General features: G+C 40.6%; 1 long non-coding RNA gene across 1 annotated transcript in view; it reads left to right on the top strand.

The window, feature by feature from the left end:
• The first annotated feature begins 6,415 nt into the window (after window positions 1-6,415).
• LOC116702457 (uncharacterized) overlaps window positions 6,416-10,058 on the top strand; it is a 27,842-nt gene continuing 24,199 nt past the window's right edge. Inside the window, exon 1 of the long non-coding RNA XR_004335168.1 lies at window positions 6,416-6,426. This is a non-coding gene — a long non-coding RNA (uncharacterized LOC116702457). The remainder of the gene's footprint in view (window positions 6,427-10,058) is intronic.

Genomic DNA, 10,058 nt, shown 5'->3' with positions numbered 1-10,058 from the left:
TTTTTTTTCATTGTCCATTAATTTTGACTGTGATAAGGGAATCCTCACCCTGAGTGCGTCTCACTGAGTCCTCCTCTCTCCTCTCCTTTCTTTGCGTTCTTTGTTGTTTTTTTTAATCTCAGGTGAATTGTAATCATGTGATCAAAACGAGCACCCCCTTCCCCCTCAAATGAAAAAAAAAAAAGTGGGGAACAAAAAGCAGTTTTGTGCATATGAAAAAAAAAAGAATAAATAGGCTTGTGTCTTCCCTTCTACCGCCATTCTTTGTCAGCGTCTCAACAAACTCTGACATATAGAGAAAAATGCTCCAGGAGCGCAGCGACTCTGCCCCGGGGAGCTGGGATGGGACTGCCCGGCTCCTGGAGCTTTAAACAGGGGATCTTCAGAGAGCCACTCCGGGGATTGCTCTCCCGCTGTGCAGCGGAGGATTTACGGTCTGGCCTCGGTTTGACGTGAGTGTTTGTTTTGGCGTGCGTGCGTGTGTGTGCGTGTGTGTGTGTGTGAGTGTGTATGTGGGTGTGTGTTTGTGCGCAAATAATGAAGGTGGGGAGAATGAAGGCCCAACAAGTAGGCCTACTTTGCTTCATGATTTGCTGACGTTTAGACCAAAATATGTCCGTTAAAGTTACGCACGTTCCTGCAGCCATCAGGTGTTTGAGAGAAACGTGTTGGTTGGTTGATCAAATAAGGCAGATACTTTATGATTCAAAATGCTTCAACAATATATTTTCTAATAAACGTTTTGTTATTTTTTTTTGAACCATCAGTGAGGAAAATTCCAAGCAGACAGAATTTATTCCAATTCCTAAAGGCTAACCTCCGTCCGAAAAATGTTGCCTTCAGGATGATGGATGACTTTGAATGGAGAAATTAAATTAGATGGCTGAACCGTTTAAGAAAACAAAACATTCATTTTGTAATGTGTATGTAGCCTATAAAATCTCGGACCACAGTAAAGTGTTATTTCACATCGGTATTTTTTCTTTTAGGCCTATGTATTACAGGGAAACGATGTATGCAGTGTGCACAATTACGCTTTCATTATTACAATAACATTTCCCCTGAAGTAGTTGTACATTTTTTCAACGAAAAAATATAACTTTTAAAATAGACATAAGTTAAAATAAATTGGTCTCAGTAAAATGGAACGAGACTTGAAGCCTTTTGGATTTTGAAGAAGTAACAGGCAGTCAATGATTTCATCTGCTCCCAGTGCAAAATAGTTACATGTTTTAGATTGGCATTAAAAAAACGTATTAGGTCTGTGAGGAATTATGACCACAGCAAACGTAGCCTACTCTAAAAGTAGCCTAATAAAAGAACCCAAAATTAGAAGAAAAAACTCAAAAAACTCATTAAAAATCGGACTTGATTTTTTACTTGTTTTCACTGTAAACATACATCTACCGAGGCTCACTCTGCACATTATGGGTTTTCGTTTTAAAGTACTTTGCTACATTTAGGAAACAGCAACATGAATCTAAAGAAAACACACACACACACACACACACACACACACACACACACACAAACAAACATACAGTCAAAAGGATACACAGTAGTCCTGTCATGTGACAGAGATAATGTAGTTTGTTGTGAAGTACACCCCCTCCCCCCAAACACACACACACACACACACACACACACACACACACACACACACACCAGCCCCACTACTCTGACTTTATGCAGTCTTGGTGATTATGATGTATTCCCAGTTTATGTTTCTAAGGCTCAGGACCCAAATTTGATCTCTAAGCCAACTAGGCACTCCTCTAACACAGGGCTAACAGACTCCAAAACAAACCAATGGACCAGTGTAAAAAAGAAATATGAAGCTTTAAATTGTAAAAAGAAATAAATTAAGAACTCAAATCTAAACCTGTGTGAACCCAGTCATCTACTGGTGAAAGACAGGTACTGAATGGACTCTCTTCTATTGGCTGAGCTTTGGTGCCAGGTGATGTCACACTCTGTAGGGACAAAGACACAATCACTGTACAAATTTGTAATAATGTAACCAAAACAAAAAAACGGGCACACTGGATTAAAAGACCATTTTCTGCTAGGTAAAAAACCCACAGCTATGCAGTATATGTTTTTGTATTTATTTGTTGTGATTTATTAACATTAAAATAGAATCACAGCTCATTTCACACAATCCAAAAGATGAAATCTTACAGGTTTAATTAGCCCTATTGTCACGTATTCCTGTTACTTGTTGCATGTTTCCTTTAAGCTATTCAAAGTTGTTTTGTATAGTGTATCTAGTTATGTGGTTATGCTGTTATGATGTTTTAAGTTTAAGAAGAAAAAGAAAATAAGTGTTTACACTTTATGGACTCTAGAATCCAAATTTATGTGTATTACAGTGTGTGTGAGAGCCTTTCTTCAGCATAGACGCCAAGATTTTCTGTTTCAGACAAACACGTTCCGGCTGACTCACAAGAGGCACAAATCTATTCAACTGACCTAGGAATGACGTTAGTGTGGTGTTGTCAAAAGTCTGTATCATTTGAAATTGGTTATATATACATATTATATATAATACACAGACTCTAGCTCTACCCCTCTGTGACACTCTAGTCTTCTCTCATTCTCCCTCCCTCTCTCCCTGCATGCACCTGTGCAGGACGGAGCAGGTGTGTCAGTATTTGCTCGTTGAAGTGGATCAGTCAACCTTGCAGAAAGGTCCGGTGGGCTACAGTTATTAAGTTATTATCAACTCTGTCTTATAGGTTGAAATGAAAGGAGCATTCAAGCTGGAGTTCCTCGGGGATAATGGCAGTAGTAATGAGATACTGATGGATTTCCATTTATTTTCCTGCCCTACAGGGAGGTCAGAGGTCAGCCACAGAATTAGAATATAATTTATAGATTATTCTCTAACAGTGATAAATATTAGTTACATCCCCAATTAAAATGTCAAGGAACATTCAAATGGGTGATAAAAAAAAATCCAGCCTTCCACAAGGCCTTTCTGATTGCGTGCCTCTGTCCATCTGTCTTAATAAATTCATGCAGCTGTGTTACATTTAAATAGGTCCCCCTCTTGAATGTCTGCCTTTGTGCTCATACCACCAAAGTTCCTATTCTTTTGTGCGTGCCTTTTCTTTTTCTGTGTGTGTGTGTGTGTGTGTGTGTGTGTGGAGGCTGAAGAGTGAGAGAGTGTGTTTGTGGGAGAGGTTGGCACGAACTTGGAAGGGATTTCACTGCAGCTGGGGAGTGAGGTGGGATGTTGTGTGTGTGCTGTGTGTGTGAATGTTTTTGCATGGGCTTTTGAAGGATTTTGTGAGATAGTAAGTGTGTGTGTGTGCGTGTGTGCATAACGTGTGTGTCCTATGTCTGCACATGCATACATGTATGTTACAGAAGGACATGGTTGTTAGATATGTGTGTGATGGATGGTGCTGGTCTGGTGTGGATGAATGATGGGGGTGGTGAGACGCGTGTGTGTGCGTGAGTGCGTGCGTGTGTGTGTGTGTGTGTCTACCTTAATGAATAGCCCATTGTGCGTTCCATATCTTCACTGGCCAGCCAAAGGAAAGAATCTAGTTACTTCACTTGTGTTAGGGCAAACATCTAAAGGAAATTGATATATGGGGGTTGAGGTGGTGTGTGTGTGGGGAAGCGTGGTGGTGGGTGGAGGGGCTGGGGGTATTGGGATTAGGGTCCCAGGTGAGACAGAGAGGGAGAGTTTAGTTACCGGCTGCTGATCTCTGCTGGTATTCTGTAGTCATCCTACTTGTTTTTGGGAACTTGGCTTTCCTGTTTTCCCTCTCAGGAAGCAGTTGGCATTAATAACTTGTGCTCAGTTATTGTTCATTGAACTTTTAGGTTTACGTTTAGAGTTACAGTGTTTTGGAAAAGTAAATTTTAAATGAATAAGAACTACTTTCTAGACTTGTATTGTTTTTTGGGGAGAAATGACAATCTGCTAATCTATCACCTAGAAAGTTTTTAGCTATGGCGCGGCTGTATCAGTCTATCTCTCGTTGTTACATCACTTCAGTCCAGATTAATTTACTGTCAGATTGATTGCCATCATTTTTTCAGAGACATTCATGCTCCCCATAGAGGATAAATCCTACCAACTTTGGTGAACTTTGGTGATCCTCAGACAACTAGGATGGATTGCCATGCAGTTTGGTACAGGTATCAATGTTGCTCAGAGGATGAATCTTAATGACCCTCCTACTCTTCCTGCTAGGGGGGAATTGTTATCATTTTGGTGATGCCCTGACTTTTTATCTAGCACCAACATCAGGTCACATTTGCAATTTGTCCAATACTTTGGTTTATGACTAAATACTCAAGCCAATAGAAATAATAGGTTTAAGAGTGCAGCTGTGTTGTTACCACTACTGGTCTGAAAAGTTATAATCTCCCATTGCCAGACCTTCCTTCACAGTGCTGTGAAGGAAGGTCTGGCTAGTCCACACAACATTCCTGGATAGGGGAAAGACATGCTCTGGTTCATTGGCATTTCTTTAAACCAATCACAATCGCCTTGGGCGACACTAAGCACCAGATGCAGGTACGGTGTCTCTGCAAAATAGCCTCAAGAAGGAACATGTTGTGGTGGAACACGGGTACGTAGGGAGGCGAGCTCTGGAACTAAAATGGCTATCGAGTGTGTGATGAGAATTTTACTCAAAAGAAGATTAATATAATTTGATTCTCGATTCTATCTCAAAGGATGTTTCCCGAATTGACTGGAGTTTAGAATGCCAACACAATAAAAGCAGAAGGTGAGGGACATCCGGCCGAAAGTGACTAACCCTAACCCTAACCTAATGAAATGTTGACTACATCGACTAGAAAGGCCCTTAATTGTATAATGATAAATCCATGGTGCTGTCCGTAGTGCTGAAGTAGAACATGGATTTGTAATTGTGACTTTTTCTCTGTGTCCCGCCCCCTGTCAGTTTCGACTTGGAGTTATAATATTCCAAAAACTATATAGTAAATATTGTTATATCTAAGTGACAGTTGCTAGTGCTATTAAGTAAAAGTCTGCATGCATCTTATTTGCATTAAGTTCATGTTCAAAAAACACAATCACCATGATAGTACTGTTAAGATTTGTGGATTTTCATTATAGAATATAAATCTTGCTTATGTAGATGGCGTTAGCTTAAACTAAAACCTTTTGCTAAATAATTAATAGGTTTATGAAAAGTGTTCTATCATCTGTCATGACACATGACCTTTGGAGCCATCAATTTATGTGTACATTGATTACTTTTCTTATACACACATAGAAATACATTTAATCCCAGACTGACAAACATCACACCATTTTGCATCAACCAAGACCGGCCCTTAAAGCTGTGAGGTTGCTTAGCCCTGCTGCAGCTGTGACGGCAACAAAAGGCTAAAGGGGAAAAAAGGGGAGGATTCAGTAAGAATAAGAGAGAGAGAATCCTCAATGCTTCCTTGTATCTCTAACAACTTCCTCCTGTATCCCTCTCGGAGAAAAATCCCATTATTATTGTACGTCGACCTCTCTTCATCTACCAAGTAGTTTGAATGTGTGTATAGTACGTGTGTGTTGTTTCGCCTGTAAATACCCTCAGATCCCAACACATCTAAGCAGATTTCATGGCAAGATTTGGAAACTCCCAAACAGCCCATCTCTGTAGAACCAGAGGACATGCTTGAAAAATGATAATTGGGCGGAATGAGAGGCGATGGATGTGGAGATTGAGTCATTTGCAGGAAAATGCAGAAAATGATGTTCAAGAATTCAGCTGGGAACAAGGGTGTCCTTTGTTCGGATGTTTCTGCTGCATGTCTGGTTGCTGTTTGGGACATCATCACACAGCATTGATGCGCCTCTCTAAAAATGTTCAATTTCAATGATTCTCTCAGAGACTGTTTTTCCCCCTGGACACAAAAAAAGGTTATCATGAAATATCTAAATTAGCTTGACATCCTGGTAGCTGAGAACAACAATATGCGTTTGAGATATTTGCAAACAGTAGTGGAAAGTAGCTGAGTACATCAACATTTACAGGTATTGTACTTTAGTACTGCTTTGAGTTGTGTACTTCCAATGTATGCTTCCTTATATTTCAATTCATTTACCACATTTGAAAGGGAAATGAGGACATGTGGAGTACATCCACAGTGTGTGATCATTAAGAGTAAGATACTTGTATTAGATTGTTGTCATAGCACACGTAACGATTGGCAATGAACAGAAGCTAATATTGAGTCTGTACCCTCATTTAAATTAAAAGGGCGGACAAATAAACACCTCTCAGTACAATCTTATCTTATATCTTGTATTAAAATAAGATAAGCCTGTATTGATCCCTGGAGGGGGAACTCAGGTGCTGCAGTAACACAAAGACAGAAATAAGTACAGCTAAATAGAGAAATAAAAAGAAAATGATAAAATAAGAGTAGTATATACAATTAGTAGAAGACTAGAAGTAAAAAAAGAGCTATACAATTAGATCAATTTAAAACAATTTAAAACAATGTTACAAGCTAAGTAACACCTGTGACACAAATGAGTGCAAACAGCCTATTTACTGTACAAGTTTTTGCAAATCAAGATGCCTTTCGTGGAAGAACTTTCTTGGAAAAGTACAGAAATTGCCAGCTTTGGTCATTGCTATTCATCGTCAGCCCATGGTTTGATAATGTTTCCTGTTATGCTTGTATCACGCTGTTATTAATTATTGAAGGGGAAAAACACTGTACTGTGCAATGAAGATGCCGCAGTAAGCACTGGGTCTTTTTCACATAGTTTGTGCTTCTTTCTGTTGTGTTTCTTGGACAGCGTTGAGACTTTGTCTACACAATGTGAAGGTTCATGGTGTGGATGTAATCATCATGCTGTTTTCAGACAGCCTCTCTGATGGGTTGTACTGGTGCAGTAGAACCATCCTTTTGTTTTAGTGTTTGGTTGTATACATCTGGTTGGCATCCCGTTTGTAAACAGTTGGAATGAATGAAAGTTTGAGTTCATTTTGCATGTCATTGTGCAAATGAAGAGCTGATCTGAGTCATTCACGTTCTTGTCACTCCATGGATGAACTCTTTGATGAGCTTATAAACTAATCAGAATGTTCCTTCAAAAAAAGATCAAACTTCCATTCAAAGTACTACAATAAGTGTAACAGTGTAATGTTCTGCCATCGAATTGTATCAATCATTGAATGATCATTGGGAGTGCCTTTCACCATCACTGTGTAGTTCTCCAGCTCTGAGAGTGGATTGACCTGGGATTCATTTCCTTTGTGTTTACAAGACAGAAGCTGTTTCAGTGTGAGAGGGCGAACAGGAAGAGGGATGATGCTTCTTTGGAGGAGATATGGAAAACTAGGAGGATATAAAAGTCACTTTCCAATCATGAGTTTTTCTCGGAACATTGAATTAAGCAGCGTGAACGGGTGGGGGCCTCGAGGGTCTGGGGGCGGCTGGCCGCAAAGATGCCTGAATGAAAGAGTTAGTTGTTTGATGCTGGGAGAGGGAGATGAAAGGGGAGAGGGAGATTGCGAGTTTGTCGGACATCAGTCCCCTCTCCCATCGCCTTCTCACCCTGCGGCCCTCCCTCGCTTTGCCCATGTGAGCTAGAGTTCAAACACAGGGTTCACAGCTGCTCGAATACACACACACACACACACACACACACACACACACACACACACACACACACACGCACACACACACTCTGAATTAGGGATCCAAACATAGGGTTAAGCACTGTGACTAGTTTTCTAAAACTTTAAGAAGGCGTTTCCATTTTGTCTCTATCTCTTTTACAGTAAGTGTTTAATGTCGATGCAGTCACTTTTGGCGTCCATGCAGTACATCGACCAAGCGAATCAACGGGCTCTAATGTAACTTGATGGCGTTTAAATAGAATTATCTTAACTGATCAAGACGGAATACAATTGAACAGACACAACACTGAACCGTAACAAGCGTCTGTCGCTGACCACGACAAGGACGGCTTTGTTTGTTGGGCCCAATAATTTGAACCCTTACACTGATGTTATTCCTGATCTGATAGTAATAGGGTCACAGGTGCTGAAAATAAAAATAGTCCGTCACTCAAGCCGGCATAAATAGCAACCAATGAAGCAGAGTATTTTACATTGCAACGTTGTTTTCATGTTGGTATATATTTATATACGTATCTATTTGCTTTGTCTATTGATGCATTCATGTAATTGTATCCTAAACTTAAAAGGGCTATTTGTGTGTGTGTGTGTGTGTGTGTGTGTGTGTGTGTGTGTGTGTGTGTGTGTGTGTGTTTTATTAGATGACTTTCCAGTTCAGCTTTCATTTTTTAAAGAAGCAAAAAAAATAAAAATACACAATCCTGTCTTAATTAAGAAATAATAGATGCACAATGTGAGTTTTACAGTGTTACCTGGCTCAAGCCTACAGAGTGAGCAAAATAAACACCTTTGTAATATCATGCAATCCAGTGCAGTGGTGGACAAAATAACAGAGACACGTTTCGACTGATTCCTTTGGATGAACTGTAACGTGTTTGACAGCTTTTCTTGTTGTTCAGTCCTAATCTTGAAAAGCAGGGTGCCGGCCTCATTCTTCTCCCTTCGAGGATAACTCTCTTTGTCCAAATAATATTTTTGGAATCTGTAATTGTTGGAGACAGTTGAAAACAAAGCACAAGCTCAAGATGGCGAAAGAGTTTGCAAGAGAGAGTTGTCACTTGTGAAACAGGGGCATGTCTAAAATGGGGGTGGGTTTCCACAGCTAAATGTGAGGATAATGTTCTGCACTGACTGTGAGACAGCCTTAATGTTTTTAATGTGAGTTAAACCGAGACGGATCCAAGCATAGCAGAATCAGAAGCAGCTGATTAATAAAAATAAAAAAATGGCACTGGCAGCACAGAGCACACACATTTAGAAAGAAAGACAGAAGTGAATGGAAACAAAAGGAAGGAGCTCGACAACAACAGGAAAGATCAGTGGTGCATTAGTGCCTTGGGGAAAGATGGTAAAGAATTGACACAGGAAGAGGAATTTGGAGGAGTGTAAATCCCAGGAGAGTGATGGAGGAATGGAAAGGTCGAAAAGATATATGACACACACACACACACACACACACACACATCCCATAATTAGCATGCTAACAGGCATTTAAATGTCCCACACAAAGGCTCACTGTTGAGCCTAGGTTGCTCACTTTGGAGACAATGCACAATAAGAGTCAATGGGAGCCCCAAAAATCACCCTAATAGCCAACGTGGCCCAGCATGGCTTCTCCCATTTTGCCATTCCACCGATCACACTCATTCACTCACTCACTGACTGGCTAATGAAAAGCTGATAGCCTCGAGGCCTGCGGTCACTGAGCAGCTTGCCCCTTCCCTCTCATTTCCTTCTTTTCATCTTTTTCTCCACCAGCAGAAATGCCTCTCCTGGTTCCCCAGAGGTTCAGAGGTCCGATCATGTGTGGGCTCTTTTTCGCTGTCGGGGTTCTGATGCGTGGGAACAGCGATGGACTGACAGACCGACAGGGATGGAGGATATGTAATTAAAGAAAGATCAAGACGGGACCAACCTGACAGGGGAAGTCTCTTATTTGCTGACACAGGGTGATTTTAACTTGATTAAAAAGTCGACAGAAATTATTTAATTATGGGATAGGAACTGATACTGACTGAAAAATTGACATACTGTACATATTGCAAGGAAAGTACACCCCAAGCAAACCCCGCTGTTCAGTGAAAAAGCAGTCCTCATATCTTCCCCATGTCAGAGATCAGGACATGCAGTGTTAACATGCAGTGTGCTTATTCCTGACAAGCTGCTCACTGATCACCAAAGCACATTTCATAGAAGCTGCAACGAGCCTGGCTCTATCTGCAATGAGGTTAAGCCTCACTAAACCCACTGTCAAATTCCACAGGACTCTTTATTTCGAGCAGCACCTGAGTTTTGCAATGGAATTACTGCATATTGGCCTAATTCTCCCAATACTTTTTATCTGCCTGTCAACAAGTCCAATGTTAGGATGTTTGAGGTGTCTTCAGCTTCCTCTCTCTCTCTCTCTCTCTCTCTCTC

The sequence above is a fragment of the Etheostoma spectabile genome, chromosome 15 (assembly GCF_008692095.1).
Source record: "Etheostoma spectabile isolate EspeVRDwgs_2016 chromosome 15, UIUC_Espe_1.0, whole genome shotgun sequence".
In the NCBI taxonomy this organism is placed as follows: domain Eukaryota; kingdom Metazoa; phylum Chordata; class Actinopteri; order Perciformes; family Percidae; genus Etheostoma; species Etheostoma spectabile.
Note: the sequence above shows the minus strand (reverse complement) of the source record. Positions and strands in the feature narration are given on the sequence as shown.